The following is an 11,035-nucleotide window of genomic DNA, read 5'->3' as shown; positions in this document are numbered from 1 at the left end:
GATAAGGCAGAGAGAACTCTAAGAGAGAGGTTGTAGGGCCATATATGAGCAGCATATAGGAACGAAGGATATTTATAGGACTTTTTGAAAAGCGCGTCGCGCCTAGTGACGCTGCTCCATGGAGCTGTTTACACTTGTCCTGAACTGGGTGAGGCTACGCGGCTGGCTTCTAGAACACTATGCGCGTCGCGCACCTCGCCTGTACCGATTTTTTGATTTTTCAAAATTGCATAACTTCTTCATACGAGCTCTGTTTTTTATGTTCTTTATATCCATGCGTAGCTATCGATGGGATCTATAACTTTCGTTTAGAATCCATCGGTTATTTCTCACTTTATTTTATTTACACAGACTTAGACTGTTAAAGCCCATATAAAATGCATTACTCTCTCATTTGGCGTCGGTTTTCGATTGTCTTTATATCGTTGGACTCCTATTAACAAGATCTTCAATTCTCGTTTAGATTTTTCGGATAAAAATCAACCGATCTAAAATTCGATTTATGTGTTAACACAGCTACGCTGAAACTTCGAAAAATCATAATTTTCTCATATGAAGTCAGATTTGTGCGTTCTTTATATGCATGCTCTCGGTTAACGACTACTACGAATTTCGTTTAGACTACTTAGGCTAAAAAGTACTTTATCAAAATTTCACTTTTTACGATACCCAAAGTTGTGCCGGTTTGGTCGCGAAACTTTGAAGAAGCATAACGTTTTCATTCTAAGTCGGATTTGAGCGTTCCTTATATCTTCAGAATCCTTATCGCAACTACTACTTCTTTCACTAAGGTTATTCATCCTAATTATTATTCTATTTTGACGCGTATTTTAATCTTATTTATTATACTATATACACAAAACATCATATAAAACACTTAATCACATAAATACATGAATAATCATTTCTTATTCATTCATAAAAAGATTACAATAGTTGACCAAACTGATTACAAAATATGACTATTTCTAGCAGGAAACGCGGGTGTTACAATTTGTGGCGGGGAGAACAGAGGACCACGAATCTTCTTCTCTCTTGCAAACCACGACCATAATCAATGTTTAGAGTATACCAACTATGTTGTGGATGACGATGATGGTGATGTGGAGGTAGAAGGAGGTTGTTGTCGTGAAGACCATTACGGATGGCCTTATGTAAAATTGGATAACTCTAAGGGCATCTCTCCTTACATTAAAAAGCTTCTTATACACTATAAATTGTATTATAATGCTACAACCCTAACATTAAATATATATATATATATATATATATATATATATATATATATATATAGTGTTGGTGAATAGTGTAACAATAAATATAGTGTTACACTATTCATCAACACTAAATATAGTATTGAAGTTTCATTTGTACAGTTTGGTCATTTAACTTTAGATTAAGTTATGTTTTGTTTACTTTAAATTAAGTTATGATATGGAAATAAAACATACATTTATATATTATGATCTTTGGATATGGCATGCTTATAAATGTATTGGAGTCTTCTCACATTTTCTTTGATCTAGCACAAGGTATTGCACCCCCTGCTAATTATGTTCTTCAAGGGAAAGAATACAACATGGATTATTACTTTGTTGATAGTATATATCCAAAATAGACAACGATAGTACAAATTATTCATCAACTTAGAGGACGAGAAAAAGTATTTTGCTATGCAACAAGAAGCATGTCGAAAGGATGTAGAGTGTGCCTAATTGACCATTTATGGGAAAACGATTTCAATGGATAAATTTTAATTTATGAAATGCTTTAATTGACCATGGGAAAACCATTTGAATGAATAATTGCATAGTACATTTTTTTAAATGTATGTTTAATGTTTTAAAAATGCATGTGTAATATTTATTTAGATTTGTGTCAAATGTAACTTTGTTATAATTAATAAAATTGTTTACGGATGTTTTGTTCATAAATATTTGATAATATAATTTATTAAGCATTTGTAATAAAAATATATTAGTCAAGTTTATAAAAACCTAATAAGTATAATGGTTGTTTTTGTAAAATTATAAAAGTCGGATAAAAAAGAATATACCTAAAATATTCTTTTCAATGTTAAATACAGTGTAATGAGTTGGAGGAACTGAATGTCTACAATATCTTTTACATTATAATTATAAATATAATGTAAACAAAAAATAAAAATAAAAATTCTTAAATAAATGATGTTTTTGTCAAACCTAGCTGGAAGTTGTAATTTTTATTTGCTATATGATAAAAATAACTAAAAGTTTTGAAATGTGTAAAATTACATAAAAGGAGAATTATATATATATATATATATATATATATATATATATATATATAATTTTATAAACCGATTAAAAAACCTTAATTTCTTTTTCTAAAATGTTAGATTATGTAACTTTTAGATTTGGATATTTTCGTTTATAATAAAAGATACACGCTTGTATTTCCAAACGAAGTTTTTTATTTAAATCAAGTTTTTATTAAACGATAAAAGATAGAAGCTCTCAAATATTTGTTTTCAAACATGTCAATAGACTCATGAATTTATTTGAAAAAAAAATATATTAAATAATCACTACTTCTTTGTGTCGGATAATGCACTAGAATCCTTATAATTTTTTGTAGACCATACTTAGGTAATCTTAACAACAAGAAGATTCTTTGGAATGTCTTCTATTATATACATATCATAAGGCATCACCTCTGTATGTTGTATGTTTTTTGTTAGAAATGATGTGAGACGTGACATGGTGACAAGGTTAAGCTTCAGACTTAATGAACCATAGTTTTTTCAAGGCATGATTTAAGGTGGTGATTTTGTAACGTATAAAAAGAAATCAAAGAAAAAGCAAAATATGAAGAAAAAAAAATACCTGACTTTTTTTGCATTGGCTAGCACCATGCCTAACATCATCACCATGAAAATTTTAGGATAGCGTAGCTACGCCTTGATGTCATGGCATTCCTTGACGTGCCTTTTAGAACCCTGATTAAAGTAAATAAAATTCAAATCGAAACCTAAAATATAAATAAAAAGGATTGACAAACTGTAAACACCAGATAACGTAAGGATATATAATAATCAAAACATATATCATATTAACATTTAGATAAACTGATACAAAAACCAAACACCGACGAAATTATAAATATATACAATAGGTAACTTTTCATTTGTGAGGAAAGGCAACTGTAGCAAAATGTACAACTCTTCAAGCATAATATACAAATATGGTAATGCATAAAGTAAAGACATATGAATTTCTCAATTTCCAACCACCGAAAAATCAAATCAACAAAATTCCTCCATAGAGATTCTTTTGAGGATCTCGGAGTACTCGAAGGAGTTCAAGTTCTATTTGACAATCTCGGGTGGGGTCCATTAATTCATAATCACACATCCACCTATGTTGAACCCACTTTAGAATTCCTTTCCTCGTTCGACCATGATGACGAAGCGAGAACCGAAACTTTCCAAATGTTAGGTGAAAATCAAACATTGTCGTATAGGGCTGTGAACGCCGTAATGGGTACCCCGGTGGACCATACGTATTCCCAAATGGAGCCTTGGCCTACGACATTTAACGAACATCACTTTTGGCAACGAATTGCCCACGAGTCATGATTTTCATCATCTTCATCCAAGGCTTCCTTAATTTTTCATTCATGTTTACATCTAGCCCAGCAAGTCCTTACATGCACCATTTTTGCTTGCTCCAAAGTGTGTCAAATTTCTAAAGCTGAATTATTTTTTCTATGGCGCATGACTCTTGAAAATGGTCCCCGCCCAGATTTTGCCACCCTTTTCTTCAACAAATGTTCCAATCTCACCACCATGGACAAATGAGACATTTTTATTGGAGGCTTGATCACGCTTCTTGTGACTCGGCCCCTACTTGAGCTACATCTTTCCTCCTATCCATTTGAAAAAGAAATAGGCCCCTATCGTCTTGACATTAACGCACTTCGACGAATACAAATCATTCGAGAATTGATCGATGGACACATATGGAATCTTGATGCCCAACCGTACCTAATTCTCCCTCATGAGTATATAGGGTTATTTGAACTAACCGAACCCGAGAAATGGGTCATTCCATATGATTACCATCCACCTATAGATCATGTTATTGTGCATGACGAGCCGGCTCCACAAGCAGCACCACAAAAATCCCCTCCATAAGGACAATTCCAACAACCACCAAATTTCAACGAATGATTTGATGTCCTTTGTGTCTCCAACCAAATCATGGCGCAACAAATGCATCACATGTGGGGTTGGCACGAATCTCAAAATCATTTTGAGAACATCCTGCTTCCTCCGCCTTACCCATACCCTCCTCCCACTCATCCTTACTCCCCTCTGCCTTATTGTTAACCTTACCCACCATACCCCTATCCTCCTCCCGATCCCCCGATTTAGGTACATTCACCATTCCCCAAGCATTGAGGACAATGCTTATTTTTAAGCTTGCGGTGGGGTATTTCCTTTTTATTTTAACTTTTTCATGCATTTTTAGTTAGGTTGCATAGCATATTAGTCTTTAGCTAATTTGCATCCATTTGTTTTATAAAAAGTCCAAAAAGTTTTATTTTCTTATTTTCTTCTTTTTATTTTTGCATAACATTTAGTTAGGACATTAGCATACATGAATTTTTGTTATCTTTGTATTCTCATCATCGAACATCTTTACTTGAAAGACTAAGCTCGACACACCTTAATTACAATTCTTTTGGAAACTCACATAACAAATAAGAATCGCTCATAGGGACTTTCAGTTGTCACGTCTTCTTTTATATATATGTGGGGAGAGAGTGCAAGTAGTTATGTCGATGAATCAACCTATGGAAAGTGTAGCATAAGTAGAAGGACAACTTTGCCTTAAGCCGACTAGTTCCTAACATGCATGTTCCTTACAAACAACAACTAAACCCCAAATAAAGGAATAATAACTATATTTTGTTATTTTGAGATCCTTAGTGTCTAGCTGATGCACTTTTTATCATATAACCTCACCTTATGATATAGACACATTTTCCCATTTGATCTTAATTTAGCCTTCATTTAGTTATGCTTAGCTTTTTCATTTATTTTGCTCGATTTAGTCGTTTAGTTTCTTAGTTGGGTTGCATTTAGATGTCACTTGTAGTTTGTATATGGTTGTGCTTTGTATTTTTTTTTATGTGATACAACCTATGTAAAACTCGGTAAATCAAAAAAGTGAGCCAAAACAACACCCCTTTCTAGTATTGTCTCTTTTGTAGTTATTTGGTGTCTCATAAACCATAAGCTTATTTTTTAAAACGTCGTTCGATAAGTTTTTCATCAATTTTCAACAATCTTTGGTAAAAATCTAAATTTTTTTATGTGTTATGTAAAGTGTCACTTGTTCTTTTATGTTAGAAGAGTCAAAAATTTTGATCATTTGAAAAGTTGAAGTTTTATTTTTGTTGGTTTGGGTCATTAAAAGTCCTTAAAATTTCTTAGAAAAGTCGGATATTATCGTAATCACAAAATGCGAATATAGTTAGAAGTTTTTGGTATTTTTCTCATTTGATGTTTAAAAGTTTTTATGGCAATAGTTTATGTCTTTATATTTGTAATTGTAATTGTATCTTTTACATATATATATATATATATATATATATATATATATATATATATATATATATATATATATATATATATATATATTAAAAAGGTCGGGCCAAGGAGTTGCAACCATTTTTCATTTGTTAGATGTTTAGATTATTTTGGATTCTATTTTATGTAGCGCATTTCTATTTCGATATATTTCTAGTTTAGATTTCATCTTTTGTTGGCAACTACAATGACGCCCATTATTCATCACATGCTCGATTCTTCACTCTACATGGATATCATTTTGGTGAGAACACTTATAATTATAAATGATTGTAGTTTTGCCAACCTTTGTACATAGCTCGTTCCTTGCAATTTTTGGCCCGAGTTATCTTTTTCTAGGTTTTATTCCATGGCGTGGGGTGGAAGTTGTGGGGAGTAAGGAACATTCTAACCAAGGAACACTTTATTATGCCATGTGGTCTAGATCGGACCGCGAAACAATGTCACATGACCCATATTAGTGAAGTATGCATGCTCGTTTTGTATCTTGCTCAACATGTATCCCTTGCTAGAAGTGTAACAAAGGATCATCCCTTAAGGCGATTATTATCTACAACAATGGATTATATGTTTTTTTATTTTAAGGGTGTTGTCATGAATTTCTACCTACGATTCTTATTCTTTTTTCTTTTAAGATAGTTCATCCCAAGTTCATTTTAGTCTTGTCTTACTTGAGGAGAAGTAAGTTTCAAGCTTGGGGTGATTTGATAGTTTCAGTTTATTTACTTATTTTTTTAGTTTATTTTAGCACATTTCATATCATTTTAGTTAATCCTCATACATATTTTCTCTTTTTGTTATTTTTCATCTTTATCGGGTTCTTTCTAGTTTCTTGAGCTTATTTGCATTTTTATCAAAGACTATTCAATGTGGAGCGGTTACGAGAGTCTGGAGCCTTGAAACATGGAGCTTGTCGTTCATTTCCGGATTAAATGACGAACACGATTAGGCTAATGGTATAAGAAGAGATGTGATGACTTAAGCTTAAAAATATAAAAGGAAGATATGGGCTAATTTGGAGGCATTTTATTGGAAATCAACAAGGGATTTGTCTTAAAAGAATATGGAAAAAGATAATTGAAGTTGTGGAATTGATTGATCGAGTGAGTGTTCGAGCTTTGGATAGTTTAGAGGAGTTAAATCGAGCCAAAGTTGAAGAAATAATGAAGAATCGTGGGCTATGAGTTGATGGATTTCAAACTGGGCTGATGGGCTAACGCAATTCAGGCCCAAGAAATGAAAATGGTCCATTCATGACCATCTCACGCGGCCCACGTAAGAAGTAGGCCAAAACTCAGGCGGCCCGCGTGGCTTCCTGTAGGGGTATTCTCGTGATTTTTCTTTTGTCTTCTATTTGAGGAAGTTTGGTGGGAGTCTTTTGACATTCGAGTTTCGGGCCATTTTCTTTGCACTTTGAAGACCTTGGAGGCTTGAAGAACTTGAAGATTGGCATCATTTTATCATCCTTTTCACTTGGAATGTTTGGTATAATCTACTATTATTTTGTTATCGTGAGTTTACCTATGCTAGGCTAAACTAATATTGGTTGATTTTGGTGAAATACATGGATGCTTAGTTATTTGAAGACTATCATGAAGTTATGGTGATTTTTATGAAAGTGTTTTTCATTTAAACATCTTTCCATTTACATGTCTTTATTCATTAGTTTAGATGTATGTTTGGTAATTAGTTGGCTAATTCTTGATTAAGTAATAGATCCTCAAATTAGCAAGCAACAACTGATTTTTGTCTTAGTTTTCACTTCACACAATCATTAAAAAACTTTCTCCAACATGGTACTAAAAGCATTTGACTCCTATTGGATTTGGTGACTTTTTAGTCCTTAATGCTGGTTAATTTTCACTAATTACATGCTTAATGGAAATTGTGACTTTAACTAAGGAAATATGTTATGAGCTTCTCTAGCTATTTTGCTAAATAAGAGAAGTCTAGGTGATCTCAAGCTTCTTGGGTTGCTGTAGCCAAATTAAAATGAAATCACAAGTCTTGCACCATGGTGTCTAATGATAATCAACTAACTGTCCATGTGATGAAAACCAAAGTCAACCATCTTTCCCTCATTGATTTTACATACAACTCTTGCTTTTGTTGAATTGTCTATTTAAATCTTAGTTTAACTCTAGTTTTCTTTCAAGTATTTCAAAAGATCAAAAACCCCCCATTTTTTTAATTTAGTTTCACAAATATTTGTATAACAAAATTTTTCATAGAAGTAACAAATTGTACCAATCTCCGTGGATTCAATCCCTTTACCATTGTACGTTATTTTTTGTGCAATATTAAGGGTATTTATTTTGTTGGCCTCGACAACCACCAAATTTAGTTGAATCTTGAGTTTTTAAATTGAATGACACTTTAAATAAGTTATTCCACCATTATGCAACCAAGTATGGTCAATCAAGTAATCTAATATTTGATCATATGCACAGTAGGATGGTGAAATTATTATTATTGCTAACAGCGGTGAATGAGTAACCGCTCCTTCATTTCCAGCCCGCCGATCATCTAAACTTTCAATATTAACCATTTAAATTCCTTATTTACAGTTATCTAGGATAATTTCTTGACGGTTAACAGGACCTCACACATGTCCGACAATCCTCCTTCTTATTCCCACATTCGCTTCATAGTTCTCACCCCCATGTTCTGATGAACGGTTCCTCGCCCTACAACTATATCCCCTATCGCTCAGAACTTATGCATATAAATAAAGAGGCTATTGAGGGAGAACAACTTATTCTTTTCTCATCCGCGCCCACTACCACCACTTACAAGAAGCACCATGGCGACGATCATAAGTTTTGCAATCACAGCAGAATTGTAGGTCCTAGGAGTAGTTATAGCATATATATATATATATATATATATATATATATATATACACACACACACACACACACACACACACATATATATATATATATATATATATATATGTGTATATATATATATATATATATATATATATATATATATATATATATATATATATTGCTTCTCAATATTTAAGATGTTTAACCTCCACACAGCACGACCACCTCATTCTTTAACAGTCATAACCGAACCTTGATGTCAGTATGCTTTGATTTAGTAGAACTTCTGCTATTGTTGGAATTTAATATTGCTAACTTATTGTCACAACTTTAGTGGTCTTTCAATACCAATCATATGCAACCTCGTGACAAATTTTTGCAACCGTATTCCATGATTTGATTCCTCAAAACATTCTACAAATTATGTTTTCATCATGGAAGAAGTTATCAAAGTCTATTCCATGAAATGGTTCATCAGGCTAACATGTAAAACTATCCTGATATGGATCAGTAACCATTTTGGCATCTAATAAAATCAGATTCCTAAAAAAATGATCTCCAAAACATCTGATTTCCTATAGTTGAGCATATAACTGTTTGTTTTCTATAGATATCTCAAAATGCATTTGATTGTTTCTCAATGATCTATAAATAGGTTACTTAGTTATCTACCCAACATCCCCATACATAAGGACGTATACATACGTTGGCATACATCAGGCTCCCAACAAAGAAAATGTAAGGAATCTTCTTTATGTCCCTAACTTCAAGGTCTAGTTCAGGGCACTGATGGAGACTAAATTTGTCTCTTTTAGCAACAAGGATGTCACCTGGTTTGTAGTTTGTTTCAAGGATCTCAATGAGGTATCTCTTTTGTGATAATCCAAGAATTCAACGAGTTTGTCTCATTGAATTTGGATTCCCAATACAAAATAGGCTCCCCCAAGATCATTCATTTCAAAATACTTCAATTTATTGATGGAAAACAATATGTCATCAACATACAAAACCAAAAATATATATTTAGTTATTTACTCCCACTTAATTGGTGATAAACACAAACATCTATTGTTTTTACCTCAAAACCAAAAAGAGATAATAAATTAATGAAACTTGTAGTACCACAGATGGGATATCCTAAGTTGAGGTTGTTGAGTTTATGTATTCTGAATAGAAAATTGAATAATATTGTCGATCCCTGATTCGTAATTTGCATATTATCGAAAGCAATAATAGGAATCAATATTGATTCCTCCTTAAGGACATTATTTTTAACTATTCATCTCCCCCAAACTCAACATTCTTAAAGAATGTTGCTTTATCCAAAATGCAAGTTTAATATGCATGAAATTAAGAACTAACATAATGTTCTCCTTTCACCCCTTAAAGTTAGTCTCATTGAGCAGATGAATCATAAATATGCTCAATGTTTGGAAGATATAATACCAATATTCAAATTCGTTGTTTTGAGAACATAAACAAATCTATTTTTTATTTATGTTAATTAATCCATAAACTACAATCAATAAATTCAATTATGACATCTTTACAAGATATTGACACAACATTAATATCAAGTCTTTGGACAGTAATATTAGCTTGCAAGAGATATACTTCTTTTAGTGATAAAAAATTGCCAATAAATTATGTCAATTAACAACCCCTCTTTGGATTGACTTATTAATCACATGGAACCAAATAATTATCACATGTTTACCTCAAGATATGTGTTTATCCGACCAAATATCAGCCAACCTTTTGATCAGTTAATTAAGAAACACATAAACTATAAAATTTAATAATAAGTATTGAAAATAAATTAGGTCGATTAATAAGCCCCTCTTTGGATTGACTTATTAATTACATGTAACCTAAAATTTGTCGTGTATTTATCATCAAACATGTGTTTCTCCGACCAAATATTAACCTACCTTTTGGTCGATTAATATCCGCATTAATTAACACATACAACATAAAATATAATAATAAACATCGACAATAAATCATTTCAATTAAAAAGTCTGTTTTTGGATTGACTTATTAATGACATTTAATCTTAAAGACAATTGTCAAATGTTTACTATCATATATGTGTTTATCCGACAAAATATCAACCTACCTTTGGGTTGGTCAATATCAGCAATAATAAACACATAAACTCGAACATTTAAGTTCTCTATAAATTAAATTTCACAAAAGATATCACTTTGGTGATATATTGTGTTAATTAGTTTACTCTTGAAAATAAATAACATGTCATAACTGTAATTTATTGACAATCTAAATTATTTGCCAAACTGTGTCTACCTTTGGGTCGAACACGAACACATTTCACATAAACAATAAATTAATTTTCGCAGAAGATATCACTTTGGCAATAAATTGTGTTAATTAGTTTACTCTTGAAAATAAATAACATGTCATAACTGTAATTTATTGACAATCTGAAATATTTGTCAAATTGTGTCTACCTTTGGGTCGAACACGAACACAGTTCACATAAATAATATTGTATAACCAAATTGATTAAAATAATAAAGGTTACTTTAGTAACAATATTATATCA

The sequence above is a fragment of the Lactuca virosa genome, chromosome 5, assembly GCF_052849685.1.
Source record: "Lactuca virosa cultivar CGN04683 chromosome 5, Lactuca_virosa_CGN04683_v6, whole genome shotgun sequence".
NCBI lineage: Eukaryota > Viridiplantae > Streptophyta > Magnoliopsida > Asterales > Asteraceae > Lactuca > Lactuca virosa.
Note: the sequence above shows the minus strand (reverse complement) of the source record.